Below are 17,440 nucleotides of genomic sequence, written 5' to 3' on the forward strand. Positions count from 1 at the left end.
TCTGCAGGTTTCTAGTTCCCCGTGTTTTATTCTTAATATTTCTGGTTTCCTGTGTTTTATTCTTAATATTTCTGGTTCCCCATGTTTTATTCCAAATATTTCTAGTTCCCCATGTTTTATTCTTAATATTTCTGGTTCCTCTTCTTTTATTCAGCAGGTTTCTGGTTCCCCATGTTTTATTGTTAATATTTCTGGTTCCCCGTGTTTTATTCTTAATATTTCTGGTTCCCCATGTTTTATTCTCAATATTTCTGGTTCCTCTTCTTTTATTCTCCAGTTTTCCGTTTCCTCTTGTTTTGTTTTCCAGGTTTCTGGTTCCTCTACTTTTATTTTCCTGGTTTCTGGTTCCTCTTCTTTTATTTCACTTGTGTTTTCCTCACTCTCCTCTTTAACAAACTCCATATTCACAGCAGATCTCAGTTCAGCTGATACTCCTCCAGAATTTCTTGCTGAAAATATAACAGGCGTTTAATGACCTGATTCAAAAACTGTATTTTTCCACTGACAGAAACAACATTTCTAACAGTTTGTATTAAACAAGCATCACGACAAAACAACAGAGAGCGCGGTGAAACTAATCTTCTTCTTCTGAGGTCTAATGGTGTTTGTCAAACAAACAAATGTGTATTAGCGCCACCCGCTGGACTGGAGAGTGAAGCGGCGAGAAGAGGATGGTGCTTTCACACTAGACGTGAATGCAGCATAAAGCGCAAGTGATTTACATATTAAGTCAATGCAAAGACGCGAATAGACAACACCCAGACAGCAAACTGACTACGAAACGCATCCGCCGTGGAGGTACAGTGAACTCCGGTGTTGTGCCGAATAGGGCTTGGGCGTTGTGACGTCATTACTTGGGGTGGCCGCCACGTTGATAGCCTCCTTTACTGCTACTCGGACTACTGCGCAGTGTTTAGACCAGGGGTGCCCAACCCTGTTCCTGGCGATCGACTGTCCTGCAAAGTTTGTTTCCAACCCTAATCAAACACACCTGCCTTTAATTTTTAAGTGAGCCTGAAGACCTTAATTAGTTGCTTCAGGTGTGTTTGATTAGGGTTGGAGCTGAACTTTGCAGGACAGTCGATCGCCAGGAGCAGGGTTGGGCACCCCTGGTTTAGACATACTCCATCTCATCCGTGTGTCTTAATTTGATTAATTAAAAATCTATTTCAACCATGGTAAACTGTTGCTGTATTGCGTGGTGTAATAGCGCAACCCATAATTGCTATGGGGAAAATAAAATGAGAATGGATTAACTTTACACCGCTTTCCTGCTTGGAGGTGCGACCACTGAGACCATAACATCTGAATATTCATTTATATAACTTAAGTCAACATTGAAAATAAGGGAAATTTCTCGGGATACTCTGCTGACAGCAAAAATTTGTACTACAAAACCACTGCATTAAGTAACGTTAAGCGATTTGTGAAGCTAGATCTAACATGACTTTAGTTACAGATTGGCGTGAAATCGTGCTCTCACAACAACCACGCTATCTTAAAAAGCCGACATCACGCTAAGGTTGCTTTCAAGTAAGCAAAATTATGCTTTGAAAACATCTGTTTGCTGCAATGGCAAGGAGTAGCAACAGGACAACAGCACAGAGACTTACAGGTGCAATTGAAGGGCTAACGGGATATTTTACAGGAAAATACTAAAACGGGAAGACAGCGGGGAAAGAGCTCAAATACGTGAGAACCCCGGAAAAAATGGGAGGGTTGACAGTTACTAACTAGACGTTTTGAAACACAGCTAAAAGTACATGTGTCAATGGTTGTTGGCACCAACAGTTACTAAACTAGCAGCTAGGTAGAGCGCAGTTTACCGGATTACTGTATACTGTTTGCCGCTGTTCCGTTTCTATGATTTGCAGCTCCTGAACCCATCCATTTGTGAACTGTACATGAGACTTCAATGACTTGTAGCTTTGGAACTATTCTGAAGTGTAGGCGCTCACAAAACAAATAAGGTAACGTTAACCGAAGATATCTGTAATGCACAAGTGCGGCAGCAAGTCTTCGTCGGTACTCCACTATTTGTTGGGAATTTCATATAGATCCAGACCGTTAATAGTGCCGATTTTGTCCATATACCGGTCCCTGGCATCCCTATTTAGTGTATCCCTATAAATCCCACAACCTTTTCGCGATTTTAACTTATTTTTCTTTCACCTCTTCTCGTTCAACTTGCTGTATGTTTACATTCGCGAGGCTAGCAACATGGCCTCCACGTCCCAGAATGCAACTCGGCGCCCAAGCCCTATTCCGACTCCCTGCCAGAATCTGACTGCCCTCGCGTGCACACGCATGGCGTCATACGATGGCGCCAGTTGCGAAAACAGACAGTCGTGAGTAATACATTGCTATTTGTGTATTGGTGTTTGATCGCGTAATTAACTAAATGTCTATGATTTACAACTCGGACTGTCTAGCTGTGCTTTTATCGTTTGTGTATTTTACTGCAGTAAAACAATAAAAATACTGCTCATTTTCTCTAATGCAATATTCCTTTTAATGAAACAGAATGTGTTTGTTAAATCTGTTTTGTTAAATCTTCCTAAATTACTCTGCCCTTATGCTGAAAACATTGAAAAGCTGTGAAGACCTTGTGCTTATACATCGAGCATATCAATAGAATGCAATATGAATTCAGCGACTTCATACTTCCCTATATTAAATGCTTATTATTGAATCTAAACACTTGTGCTTTTTTGCAGATATTCTACAGGATAAGATGTGTCTCCAGAATGAGTTTATTTGACCCCTGACCCAGTAAAATTGATATCATTGGGGGGAGTATGAATTCGGCAGTGCTGCCAAAATCATACCCCCCTATATTAAATGCTTATTACTCAATCTAATCACTTGTGCTTTTTTGCAGATATTCTACAGGATGAGATGTGTTTCCAGAATGAGTTTTATGGTTCTCTGACCTAGTAAACTTGATATCATTGGGTGATATTCAGCAGTGCTGCCAAAATCATACTGCCCTATGTAAAATACTTATTATTGAACTTGAAGACTTGTGCTTTTTAATAGGTAGTCTTTAGGATGAGATGTGTCTCCAGAATGAATTTTTTGGGTGTCTGACCCAGCTAAAGTGATCTCAGTGTGGGGGGTGTGAATTCGACAGTGCTGCCAAAATCATACTCCCCTATATAAAATACTTATTATTGAATATAAACACTTGTGCTTTCCTGTAGCACAGTGGAAAGAGCATTGCATTAACAACGCAGATCCCAGGGGATTGCACATACCAATGTATAAATGTATAGGATAATGCAATGTAAGTTGCTTTGGATTCGTTTTGCAAATTGTTATTCAGTTGTTATTTAAAGGATAGTTCCCTTTAAAATGAAAATTCTGTCATCGTATGCTCACCCTCTTGTTGTTTTAAACCTGTATACATTTCTTTCTTCTGCTTAAAGGGGGGGTGAAATGCTCGTTTTCACTCAATATCCTGTTAATCTTGAGTACCTATAGAGTAGTACTGCATCCTTCATAACTCCAAAAAGTCTTTAGTTTTATTATATTCATAAGAGAAAGATAGTCTGTACCGATTTTTCCCGGAAAAACACGAGTGGCTGGAGGCGTGACGTGTGGGCGGAGCTAAAGAATCACGAGCGCCAGTAGGCTTTTGCGTTGAGCGCGTCTGGAAGCTGTGACACCACTTTGTCGTCTTTTTTTTTTTTTTTAAGCTGTACATGTGGAAAGTGCAGTTTGATGACAACATCGCATGTTGTTTACTTGATGTGCTTACACGCCGATAGCTAAGTTAATAACAGAGATATTTGAAGCAGTTTTACTCACCGCATGCGGTTCCAACACACGATCGTGACCCTTTTTCGTTGGGACTGCATTATCCTTAAGAAATAAACGATGTGCAAATCCGGCGTCAAACTGGACCTTGTTTGTAAAACAGGCATCTTCGAAATGCAGGGAACAAACTCAAACACTTGCACAACTCCGTTGGTGCTCTGGAAAAATTAACTCCATCCACTGGTCCCTTAATGCTGTTTCTCTGTTGGTAATCTGTGCAGGGTTGTCTCGCCCTGGCAACCAAAAACACACTCCTTTTGTGACATTTCGCGATGCTCTCGCTCTGATCTGTGAAGTCTGTTGTGCTCTCAGTGCTGTGCTATACGGGAGCGCGCGCTCTTCCGGCAGACGTGCCCTCAGGACCCATATAAGGAAATTCCACTCCATCTAACGTCACACAGAGCCATACTCGAAAAAAACTTTCCGAAACTTGTGACAAACCGGAAGTAGTATTTTTGGAACAGAAATACTCCTTCAAACGTAAAACTTAATTTTTGAAACTTTGTCCATGTTTAGCATGGGAATCCAACTCTTTTAACAGTGTAAAAAACTGATGAAATAGTATGCATGAAATAGCATTTCACCTCCCCTTTAACAGAAAGGAAGATATTTAGAAAAATGTCAGTAACCTGTAAGTTTCTGGTACCATAGTAGGTAAAAAAATATATATACTATGGAAGTCAATGGGACCAGAAACTGTCTGGTACTGACATTCTTCTAAATATCTCCCTCTCTGTTCAGCAGAAGAAAGAAATTCCTACAGGTTTGAAACAAAATGAGGGCGAGTATATGATGACAGATTTGCATTATATAAAAAACAATCTATTTCAAAGTGAACTATCCCTTTAAGGCATAAGATATTTTACACCCTATTACATATCAGATAACATTCTACCATACATAGTTCACTTGTATTTTCAGTAGCCTACTACTCAATACTTCATATTTACAATCCTTGTGCATTGAAGTACACTTTTGCAGTGTCATTGTATTGTAGTATCTTTTGTTAATAAAATCTCTTTTTTTTTTTTACAACTGTCTGTTGTGTTGGTTATACAAAAAGTAACCCAGAACCAAGGGATTGCCTCCCACTAATTGAAATTATTTTTCTTATTGTATAATATTTTTGAATAATTTAAAGTTACCCACCCACCCAGATGTTTCTTTGCTGTTATTTAGTTTTTTGATGATTAAACATGGATCCTGACCTATACAAACAAATATTAAACTATAAAAAGAATGGCTTATACCCTGATGGGTATTCCAAAACGGAGAAATCTAATTTTAGAAAAAAGGCCAACACTTTTGACCTCCAAGGTAAGAGAGCCATACAATATTTCATATTTTAAAAAATGTAAATTATGTTATCAGTTCTCTTTGTTAGCAGAATATTTAATCAGAATATTTTTGCTGACAAAAAGCTATTTTTTTATCCGACCATGGAACCCATCCTGTTCCAAGTTCCAGTAATGTCAGTTCAAACGTTCTGTGGTATGATGAAAAAAAAAAAGAGCTTTTTGGCAACAAACATTTAATATGGGTTTGGTTCACTCAGGGATAAACAAAGGACCCATGTGTAAAATGAAACACTCTGCTGGATCTTTAATGCTGTGGGCCTAATTTTCTGCCAGAGGTCCTGGACATTTTGTTCAGATACACATTGTCGTGTGGAAAGAGGACCAGAGAGAGCAATTCGCGGAGCAAATACTGTCTTTAATGATCAAAACACAGGAGCTTGAGTATAGTAGGGAATGCAAACAGAAAAAATCCCAAAGGGAAAAACTGGAACCAAAACTCGTCCTTGTTCAAAAAGAGAAAGCAAAAGCCACCGGCCGCCCAGGCGGATTGAGTACGGTGGACAGCTCCGCAACCTCACAGTAGAGAGAGAGAGATCGGCAGGTCAGGAGACGAGCAGCGGCTAAACTTCCAGGCTCACACTCACAGAACCCCGAACAAACAAGACTAAGACTGGGACAAACGACCGGGGATAAGACATACTAGTTTAGCGTATCTTAGGGGATAATCTGGCAAGGCAGGTAGGGAGGAAAGGGAAAGAAGTAGGAGTGTTAATCAGAGGAGAAGAGGAAACAGGTGCGGGAAGCCAAGCGCAAAGAGTAGCGCAATGAGGAGCAGCTGAAGGAGATTAACGAAATTAATTTGAGATTAGAGATTAAGAAAGATTAGTGCAAAGTAAGAGAAGAGAAGAAAAAGCGTCAGAGAGGGGAGGGGAAAAAGGGGAAAGGGAACCAGGATCATGACAGTGCCCCCGCCTCAACGAGCGCCTCCTGGCGCTCCCGAGGGGGAAGCCTGACGGGAGCGGAGGAAATCATCAATAAGCGAACGGTCCAGAACGTCCCGGGAGGGGATCCAACTTCTCTCCTCGGGACCATAGCCCTCCCAGTCCACTAGGTACTGTTGACCCCGACCCCGGCGGCGGACGTCCAATAATCTACGAACCCTGTAGACAGGGGTTCCCTCAATCTGAACGGGGGGGGTGGAAGACCGGGGTGGGGCGCGGATAACCGGCTTAATGCAAGACACATGAAAAACAGGATGGACACGACGGAGATTGGGAGGGAGTTGGAGGCGGACCGCGACAGGACTAATAATCGTAGAAACTCGAAACGGCCCAACAAAACGGGGGGCCAATTTGCGTGAGATCGACTGGAGGGGCAGGTTAAGAGTAGACAGCCAAACCCTATGACCGCAAATATATCTAGGGCTCTTGACTCGGCGGCGATTAGCGATACGTAGGGTCCGGTCTCTAAAATGGCAAAGAGCGGATCTGACCCTCCTCCAGGTACGCTTACAGCGCTGAACGAACGCCTGAGCCGACGGGACGTTGGACTCCGAGTCCTTGCACGAGAACAGGGGTGGCTGATAACCGAGACTAGCTTGAAAAGGGGATAGCCCAGTGGCCGAGGACGGGAGCGAATTATGAGCATATTCAGCCCAGGGGAGCTGTTCAGACCATGATGCCGGGTTGCGAAACGCAAGACTACGTAATATGCGGCTGATGGTCTGATTGGCTCGTTCGGCCTGACCATTAGTCTGAGGATGGAAACCGGACGAGAGGCTAGCGGATGCACCGACTAAACGGCAGAATTCCTTCCAGAACTGCGACGCGAATTGAGGACCTCTATCAGAGACAACATCAGAAGGTAGACCATGTAGTTTAAAAACATTCTCAACGACAATCTGGGCGGTCTCCTTGGCGGAGGGGAGTTTGGGTAGAGGAATAAAATGCGCTGCTTTAGAGAAGCGGTCGATGACAGTGAGGATAACGGTATTTCCAGCCGACGGGGGAAGACCCGAAATGAAATCAAGGGCGATGTGGGACCAAGGGCGTGAGGGAATGGGGAGGGGTCTAAGAAGGCCGGCCGGAGGGGAGTTCCCAGATTTCGTCTGTGCGCACACCGCACAGGCGGCTACAAAACTATGAGTGTCTCGTTCGCGGGAGGGCCACCAGAACCGTTGGCCTATGGAAGCCAGGGTGCCCCTAACGCCGGGATGGGCAGCTAATTTGGACGTATGAGCCCACTGGAGGACAGCCGGACGGACGGATGCAGGGACGAAAAGGAGATTGGAGGGGCATCGACGGGGAGTGGCGGAGTGAGAAAGAGCTCGTTTGACTAGTCTCTCGATTCCCCAGATGGCCGCACCAATCACGCGCCCCTTGGGGATAACGGGAACGCGTGACTCGGAGCCCTCTGAGGAATCGAAGAGGCGGGACAGAGCATCAGGCTTGACGTTCTTCGAGCCGGGTCGGTAGGAAATAGAAAAGTCGAAACGGGTGAAAAATAACGCCCAACGAGCCTGACGGGCACTCATCCTCCTCGCGGAACGAATATATTCGAGATTCCTGTGATCCGTCCATACTAAGAAAGGAACACACGAACCTTCTAGCCACTGATGCCATTCACCTAGCGCGAGGCGGATAGCGAGTAGTTCACGATTACCCACGTCGTAATTACGCTCGGAGGGAGTTAGTCGGTGCGAGAAATAAGCGCAGGGGTGGATCTGACCATCGGAGGCAGACCGCTGGGAAAGTATAGCTCCAACGCCTACTTCGGACGCGTCAACCTCGACTATGAACTGTTTGGAGGGGTCAGGGGTCATTAGGATGGGAGCGGATGTGAAAAGGGTCTTAAGGCGGTCAAAAGCGCGCTGGGCGGACTCGGTCCATTCAAAACTGGACTTGACAGAGGTAAGGGCGGTTAGGGGCGCAGCGACCTGACTGTAGTTGCAAATGAAGCGACGGTAGAAATTGGCGAACCCCAAGAAACGCTGCAAGGCGACGCGAGAATCAGGAACTGGCCAGTCAATAACCGCCTTAACCTTGGCGGGGTCCATGCTAATGCCCTCCCCTGAAATGACCGATCCCAAAAAGGTGACCGAGCGCGCGTGAAAGCAGCATTTCTCCACTTTGACGAACAGCCTATTCTCGAGAAGCCTTTGAAGAACGCGGCGAACATGCTGGACGTGCACCTGGAGGGAGGGCGAGAAGATAAGAATGTCATCAAGATAGACGAAAACAAATATATTTAGCATGTCTCTAAGAACATCATTTACCAACCCCTGAAAGACCACGGGGGCGTTTACAAGGCCGTACGGGAGAACGCAATACTCAAAGTGCCCAAGGGGCGTGTTAAACGCGGTCTTCCATTCATCCCCCTCCTTTATGCGAATTAAATGATAGGCGTTGCGAAGGTCCAGCTTCGTGAAGAATTTGGCGCCCTGCAAGACCTCAAAGGCCGATGACATGAGGGGTAATGGATAACGGTTCTTAATAGTTATCTCATTAAGGCCCCGATAGTCTATACAGGGACGCAAGGAACCATCCTTCTTCTTAACGAAGAAGAACCCGGCGCCCGCGGGAGAGGATGAGGGAACTATGGTACCTGCTTCCAGGGACGGTGAGGGGGGAGAGAAGCGGCCCGCGAACGGCTGAAAACCATCCGCAGATCGTGATACTCCTCCGGCACCCCAGACAAATCACCTGGATCCTCCTGAAACACAGAGACAGAGGACACAGGAGGAATAGCAGAGGTTAAACAGTTGACATGACAAGACACATTCCAAGAGAGGATGGTACCCTTTATCCAGTTAATCTGGGGATTATGTAGTATTAGCCAGGGATGCCCTAAAACTACTGGGAAATAAGGAGAATGAAAAGTTAAAAAGGATATGGTCTCACGGTGGTTACCGGAGATAGTGAGTGTTAAGGGTGGAGTCTCATGGTTAACCCTCGGGAGAGAGCTTCCACCTAGAGCAAATAGGGGAGAGGGTGCATCTAACTCCATCAGGGGAATACCTTGCGCACGAGCCCATGACTCATCCACGAAATTGCCCTCGGCCCCGGAGTCGATCAGAGCCCTGCAGGAGGCAGAGGAGCCAGGCCAGCGAAGATGGATCGAGAAGGTGGTGCAGGAGTTAGGAGGAGAGACTAGAGTGGTTGCGCTCGCCAGAAGCCCTCCCCTCACTGACGAGCTCTGTCTTTTAACGGACACACAGCGACAAAATGCGCAGGTGAAGCGCAATACATGCAGAGTCGATTGACGACTCTTCGCTCTCGCTCTGCAGCGGAAATGCGGATGCCGCCCAGTTGCATGGCCTCAGGTTCAGAGGAGGGAAGTGCCAGGGGATCGGCGGGCGGAGGAGCCAGTAGGGCGGACTCCAGACCCCGAGCGCGGCGGCGCTGGTCAAAACGCTTCTCGATGCGTAAAGCCAAATCGATCAGTGCATCCAGGCGAGTAGGGACCTCCCTGGACAATATCTCATCCCTTATACCCCCGTGGAGCCCCTCCAGAAAACGAGCGAGCAGCGCCGGTTCATTCCAGCCACAGGAGGTTGCCAGAGTGCGGAACTCGATGGAAAAGTCTGTAACTGAGCGCTTACCCTGGCGCAGAGAAGACAAGAGGCGGGAGGCCTCCTCCCCGTAGACAGACCGGTCGAAGACACGGATCATCTCCTCCTTGAAGAGGGAAAAACGCTCGACACACACGGCCCTTGACTCCCAGACTGCCGTTCCCCACTGGCGAGCTCGTCCGGAGAGGAGAGAGATAACGTAGGCGATCCTGGCCCTGTCTCCAGAATAGGTTGACGGCTGGAGGGAAAACACAACCTCGCATTGGATTAAAAATGAACGGCACTGGGTGGGCTCACTGGAATAGCACGGCGGGTTGTTAATTCGAGGCTCCGTGGAGTGAACGGATGCGGACAGGGCTGGCGGATTGAGACTACACTGGTGGAGTTGTTTGGCTAGATCCGTCACCTGAGCCGCCAGCGTCTCCACGGCCTGTCTCGCGGCCGATAATTCCTCCTCGTGCTTACCCAGCATAACTCCCTGGATCTCGACGGCCGTCTGGATCGGATGCTCTCTTGCTGGGTCCATAGTTGGCCAGATTATTCTGTCGTGTGGAAAGAGGACCAGAGAGAGCAATTCGCGGAGCAAATACTGTCTTTAATGATCAAAACACAGGAGCTTGAGTATAGTAGGGAATGCAAACAGAAAAAATCCCAAAGGGAAAAACTGGAACCAAAACTCGTCCTTGTTCAAAAAGAGAAAGCAAAAGCCACCGGCCGCCCAGGCGGATTGAGTACGGTGGACAGCTCCGCAACCTCACAGTAGAGAGAGAGAGATCGGCAGGTCAGGAGACGAGCAGCGGCTAAACTTCCAGGCTCACACTCACAGAACCCCGAACAAACAAGACTAAGACTGGGACAAACGACAGGGGATAAGACATACTAGTTTAGCGTATCTTAGGGGATAATCTGGCAAGGCAGGTAGGGAGGAAAGGGAAAGAAGTAGGAGTGTTAATCAGAGGAGAAGAGGAAACAGGTGCGGGAAGCCAAGCGCAAAGAGTAGCGCAATGAGGAGCAGCTGAAGGAGATTAACGAGAGAAGAAAGATTAGTGCAAAGTAAGAGAAGAGAAGAAAAAGCGTCAGAGAGGGGAGGGGAAAAAGGGGAAAGGGAACCAGGATCATGACACACATGGCATCGTGGATTCAATCAAATACCAACAGATAAAAAATCTAAACCTGAAAACCTATGCTAGAAATCTTATAACGGGCCATGTTTAAACCTTCCAACTGGACAGTGAGCCAAAAACAAACATCAAAATCATAAAAATAAATGGGTTACTGAGCACAAAACCAAGCATCTGCGATGGCCACCCCAGTCCCTGACCTGAGCCCTATAGAAAATGAGTGGGCTGAACTGAAAAGAAGAAGCGCCAACATGGATTAGGGAATCTGAAGGATCTGGAGAGATTTTGTATGGAGTAATGGGTATCTGATCTATGGTCAGGGGTTCTCAAAACTCATCAGGCATTATAGGAGAAGACTCAAGAGGAAAATAATTTTTCCCAACGTGTTTTGGAGAAAAACATTTCTTTCCTAATGCCAATTACTCTGTGCTCACCATTTGCACCCATAGAACCTTACCTGCTGAATAACGCTTCGGCATCCACGCTCTGCGAGCACCGACCGCCGGCTCCTCCGAAAGTCCCGTAAAGCCTCCGCCTCACTAGTCTGCTGGTCACCCCTGCCACAGAGGTCATCTAAGTTTATTTGTACTACCCAGTCTACGGGTCATCTTCTGTTAAATCCATTTCTCCTACGCCTTTGTTGGAAATACCTGTGGCCAGACTTTGTTTCATTAAAGGACAATTGTCATTGCACTTGCATTTGAGTCCTCTCTCTCTCCATTATCATCACACCATCTTTGATAATATTTACCAAGGGTGAAAATCATTCTGACCAGCACAGTCTATACACTTTGTATATTTTTTTCATTAATTTGTCTCTTTTGTCTATTTTTTTCTTTTCTCAAACCAAAAGTTGTGTGTAGGACAGAAGAGGCAAACAAAATATTTGATGAGTTCCATGCAAGCAGCCTCGGAGCTCACACAGGACAAAAAAAAAAAAAAAAACACTGAATGCAATATCTATACAATTTTACTTGCCTGGCATGTCACAGGACATTGACACCTGGGTAATAACATGTACAGAGGTAATCATTTTGCAATATTGTAAAATGCAAATGATTTCCAACATTATGCTGTTTTGATCACAGTCATCAGTTGGTCATCAGTTAAGGAACAAAGTGAAATTATTCCAATTGTGGTATTCCTTTCCATCACACACTTCTATCATATATTTTTTTTAATTAATTTAGAAATTACAATTAAGTTATATAATTAATTATCTTGTTTCTATTTAATGAACTCTAGGTTAAACAGCCTTTCGAACTTGTGGGGATGGATCTAATTGGAAAATTAACACCAACAGAAAATGGAAATCAATATATCTGTGTCATCATTGATTACATGACCAGGCTTATCCCCTCAAGACAAAGGCTGCCAGGGAGGTTGCTGATTGCCTATTGAAATTTGTGCATCAGTTTGAGGCACTGAAGAGAGTCCTCACCGACCAGGGGAAAGAGTTCGTAAACAAAGTGAGTCATACATGTTCACTGTTAAATCATTGATAAACAATGATTAAATGTAAACTTTTTTCAATATACACACCTTTCATCTTTTCCATGATAAATTTAAGAGTCTGTTTTCTTTTATAAACTGCAGCTGAACAGTAATATCTGCGAGGTTTTAAATATCAAAAGGTCCTTGTGCGCACCCTACCATCCACAGACGAACGGCCTTGTGGAACGAATGAATGCGACAATACAGAGGTAAAATTTTTTTCATTTAATTATTTTCACACTGATAACAATTTTGCAAATAACTAGCCATTTATGTATTAATGTAGATAATGATGATAGAAATGCTAAATTCATTGTTTCATTTCTTAGCAAATACACTTAATATGTACACTCAATACACTATTATTAAAACTTGATAAAAATGTGTGCTAGATGCATGATTGTAAATGTTACTTTCTGACTGCTTTGAACCTGAAAATAATGTTATTACATTGCTAGATCCCTTTGCAAGCTTGTAAGAGACAAGCCAAATGAATGGGATAGACATCTAGATGCAGTAATGTTTGGGCTTAGGACAAAGCGTCAGGTTACAACTAAGTACTCACCTTACTTTTTAATGTTTGGGAGGGAGGCTCGGTAACCTTAAGAAATTCCTGAGCACTATCAGGTAACTGCAGATTGTTATAATTTTCATATAAATATAATTAATGATAAATAGCTAGCACTTTTTTTAACAGTATTGTCCTGCCCTTTTTGTCAGAATGCGGAGGATACAATGTCTGTTGAACAGCTGACAGAATCGGCGATTGCTATGAGTAAGGTCTTAAATGAGGCTCATACTAACACTAGAGCTTACCAAGAAAGGGTTAGGCAACAATCCAAACAGAAGAAAGCCCAGAAGGAATTCAAAGTGGGGGACAAAGTGTGGAGGAAAAATATATTAAGGAGCCAACAGAGAAAGGGTGGAAAACTGGAGGCAAACTTTCTAGGCCCTTATACGATCACTAAATTGGAAGGGAAAAGTGCAGACCTCGAAGATGAGGGGGGGTTGAAATTTCCAAGAATAAATGTTGATCACTTGAGGCTACATGTTGTGGAACAACCCCGGATCCCACATAAAATAAAGTCTTCTCCACCACCACTCCCTGTGGTCTCTATCGGCCCCTCCTAAAAGGGCATCTCCACCACTACTCCCTGGCCCGTCCTCACTGGCATCTCCACCACCACCACTCCCTGTGGTCTCTACTGCCCCCTCCTCACTGGCATCTCCACCACCACCATTCTCTGGCCCATCCTCACCGGCGTCTCCACCACTATTTCCTGGCCCCTCCTCACCAGCATCTCCACCACCACCACTCCCTGTGGTCTCTACTGCCCCCTCATTACCGGCATCTCTACCACCACCATTCTCTGGCCCATCCTCACCGGCGTCTCCACCACTACTTCCTGGCCCCTGCTCACCGGCATCTCCACCACCACCACTCCCTGTGGGCTCTACTGCCCCCTCCTCACCGGCATCTCCACCACCACCATTCTCTGGCCTGTCCTCACCGGCATCTCCACCACCACCACTCCCTGTGGGCTCTACTGCCCCCTCCTCACCGGCATCTCCACCACCACCATTCTCTGGCCTGTCCTCACCGGCATCTCCACCACCATCACTCCCTGTGGGCTCTACTGCCCCCTCCTCACCGGCATCTCCACCACCACCATTCTCTGGCCCATCCTCACCGGCCCCTACTCACCGGCATCTCCACCACCACCACTCCCTGTGGTCTCTACAGGCCCCTCCTCACCGGCATCTCCACCACCACCATTCTCTGGCCCATCCTCACCGGCCCCTACTCACCGGCATCTCCACCACCACCACTCCCTGTGGTCTCTACAGGCCCCTCCTCACCGGCATCTCCACCACCATCACTCCCTGTGGGCTCTACTGCCCCCTCCTCACTGGCATCTCCACCACCACCATTCTCTGGCCCATCCTCACCGGCCCCTCCTCACCGGCATCTTCACCACCACCACTCCCTGTGTTCTCTACAGGCCCCCCCTCACTGGCATCTCCACCACCACCACTCTCTGTGGTCTCTACAGGCCCCTCCTCACCGGCATCTCCACCTCTGGCCAATGCCAAAGTATCTTCAGGAGCTTAAATTTTTTCAGGGTCTTCAGATATAGAATCATGTATGTACTTAAACAACAATTTAGACAGTTATAATACTGCTACTACTTATAATAATACAAAGTACACATAGTAGTTACACATGAATTCACCAGTTGTGAGTAACACCATTGCATAATTTAAGATTTTGAAAGTGAGGTGAGTTGATTCTTTAAGAAGCACCAACTCACTTGGAAATTGTTATCTTGCTAGGTTCTAAAGTTTTAACTAGCCATTATAACAATGTTGGCGAAATAAGTAAATAAGTTTTTGTTTCTGAAATGGTTTGTGTTTTCTTATTGGTTTCCACAGTGTACATATTTGTATACGTTAAGTACCAGAGATGTATAGTAACGAAGTAGAACTACTTCACTACTGTACTTAAGTACTAAAAGGCGGTATCTGTACTTTTCTAGAGTATTATTTTTTTCTCCTACTTCCACTTTTACTTCGGTACATATTTTCGCTGAGTTTAATACTTTTACTCCGATATTTTTTTTATGTGCTGCATCGTTACTCGTTACAATTATAATAATGTTACGAATCATTCCATTACAAACCACTGCCAGAACTGTAGATGGCAGGTTTGATGAAGCTGGCACATCATTAAGCGAATCAAGCGAGACTGCGCGTGCTGACTGAACTGCTGTGAAGAGAGAAATGAACACCGAGCCGAGCGAGATAATGACTCGTTCACGAGTCAAGAACCGGTTGCATCGGTTTTCGGATGACCAGTAACGTTAGTTCTTTCTGACAGTTCGATTCAATAAACCAGTTGAAGAAAATAGTTCACCGATTCTTTTGCGCTCGATGCAATGGCGTCATTGGCGTTGACTGCACCTGGGCTCATAACATTAACCCTTTCGAGTCGATTAACGCATATATGCGTTTTGAGTCATTTTCACCTGATAACCCCGAAAATAACTTAAATTACACGCTCAGTTTTAATCGTACAGATAAGAGCAATACATCAATCGAATCTGTAAAGGGTCTAGTTTTTTTTGGATACAGATATAATAACAAAAAACCTTTGTGCACTTATAAAATAAAGATAACACACAAGGTGCGCTGTCTACAGTCTTTGTCTCCGCTGATCGTCATGTACAAACATTTCATTAAAATGAACTGTAACACCGTGAATACTCAACGAAGAGACATGAGAGAGATATCTATAGAAAGCCTGGAATGTCTACTTCTAAACTAAACAAGTGCTGCCGAAAACAAATATTCTGAGATAAAGTAATCCATATGAAAACAACGCAATGTCTGTTTTTCATATCTCCGCTCATTATATCTAATGTGACCACGCCCCCGCGCTTAACGCGCTATTCAGATTCAAACTGAAACGCGCGGCTTGAATACGCCCACACAGAAGAAAAAGCAGCGAGACTGTTCAAGTTTTTATTTTATTTTACTGTTTGCTTCGCGATGAGAGGAATAAGACATAAATCACCCCAAAAAGGATGTGATGTGGTTGAGGATTTGAGAAATGGATTTCCTCAGAAAAAAGACTGAAGCACTTTATTCAGCAGAGATCATAAACGTGAGTAAGTCTCTTTTTATTTATTTGTACTAGTTTTCACATAACGTGTAAACATTTTACTAGTTAGACTTTTTCCAAATACTTTTTCCAAACTATAATTCCTGACTAAATGTATAATCAAGTGAAACATTATGAAGTTTCAATAACAATATACAATACTATACCATTCAAAAGCTTGATGTAAATAATATAAATGTGACAAATAGAGATAACTAACAAATGTAAAAAACAATGCAGTTCTTTCAATTTATTCCCCCTAAAAAAACCTGAAAAATATTCTCAGCTCTTTTCAACATTAATAATAATAATAATAATGATGATGATAATAAATGGGGTTTATTTGGTAGAAAATAAGATTGTTAAAAGGATTTCTGAAGGATTGTGTGACTAGAGAAAGGATGCCAAAAAATTTGAAAGTCAGCTTTGATTGTTCCTAATAAACTGTTTAACTGCTCCCCCAAGTGGATATTAAATTATGTTGTGGGGTAATTAAATATATTCTTAATAAACTACAAACATAAAATTATATACTTTTATTTTGTTCTCACATTCTTTCTTGTAAGTCCTCCCTCACAGTGGCACAGTTGAATGGGAGGCTCATTATGCAGCTCATTATGCAGGCCTTTGTCTTCTCAGGTGTAAATCACAATGATATTCATGATAGTTGACGCCTACTCGCATATGACTTTTACCAACAAAAAGTGTTTTAGAAAATTTAAATCAATATATTGTTTTCTGTGAGTGAGTAAACAAGATGATTTTCACATCATTCAGAAAGAAAAATTCTAGGCTACAAGCTCCAGTCCTCAACTTTTCCGGCAACCAATTTTGTGTATGTGTTTTATTGCCTTATTCAAGTGATTTAACATTTTTAGTTTTTCACTAACCATGCATAACATTTTTTTTCTCAAAAATACAATCATGTACATGCATGCATTTCACATATTATTATAGCCCAGTTTGTGCTGATTACAGTGATATTAGACTTTACCCATTTAGATATTTATAAGAAACTGAAAAAAGCACAAATGTCAGGGCATGACAAAACTTCTCAAGGCCCCAAAAATACCCTTAGACTCCAGAGGGTTAACACAGAATCAGTTCAGAATCAATCACCAAAAGAAAACAGTTCGGTTCCAGACGCTCTGTGTGTCGGTTTGCTTCACGCTAAATCACACATGCGCAGTATCATCAGCTCCTCGGTTCACGAATCGGACGCGTCTGACACAAACGGTTCTTGACTCATGAACGAGTCATTATCTGGCTCAGCTCGGTGTTCATCTTCAGTTCTCTCTTCACATCAGTTCAGTCAGTGTACTGTTTGAGTCAATGAATTACTCCGGGATATTGGTTTGTTTTAACTCAGAGGGAGTGTCAGACACATTAAACAAGTTAACATCTTAATTCATCTGTGGATTAATGCGTATTGGAGACGCGAACTGTTTAAAATGATTCAGTTCGATTTGGTGATCTG

General features: G+C 44.1%; 3 protein-coding genes across 4 annotated transcripts in view; all 3 read right to left on the reverse strand.

Moving 5' to 3' along the window:
• The window catches only part of LOC127955938 (zinc finger protein ZFP2-like), a 108,253-nt gene extending 107,711 nt beyond the window's left edge, over positions 1 to 542 (reverse strand). Inside the window, exon 1 of the mRNA XM_052553611.1 lies at positions 477 to 542. The gene's annotated coding sequence lies outside the window, so the exon portion shown is untranslated. The remainder of the gene's footprint in view (positions 1 to 476) is intronic.
• The window catches only part of LOC127955944 (zinc finger protein OZF-like), a 155,441-nt gene that overhangs the window by 50,507 nt on the left and 87,494 nt on the right, over positions 1 to 17,440 (reverse strand). The window lies entirely within an intron of this gene.
• Positions 1 to 17,440, reverse strand: part of LOC127955948 (zinc finger protein OZF) — a 313,902-nt gene that overhangs the window by 27,646 nt on the left and 268,816 nt on the right. The window lies entirely within an intron of this gene.

The sequence above is a fragment of the Carassius gibelio genome, chromosome B4 (genome assembly GCF_023724105.1).
Source record: "Carassius gibelio isolate Cgi1373 ecotype wild population from Czech Republic chromosome B4, carGib1.2-hapl.c, whole genome shotgun sequence".
Lineage (NCBI taxonomy): Eukaryota > Metazoa > Chordata > Actinopteri > Cypriniformes > Cyprinidae > Carassius > Carassius gibelio.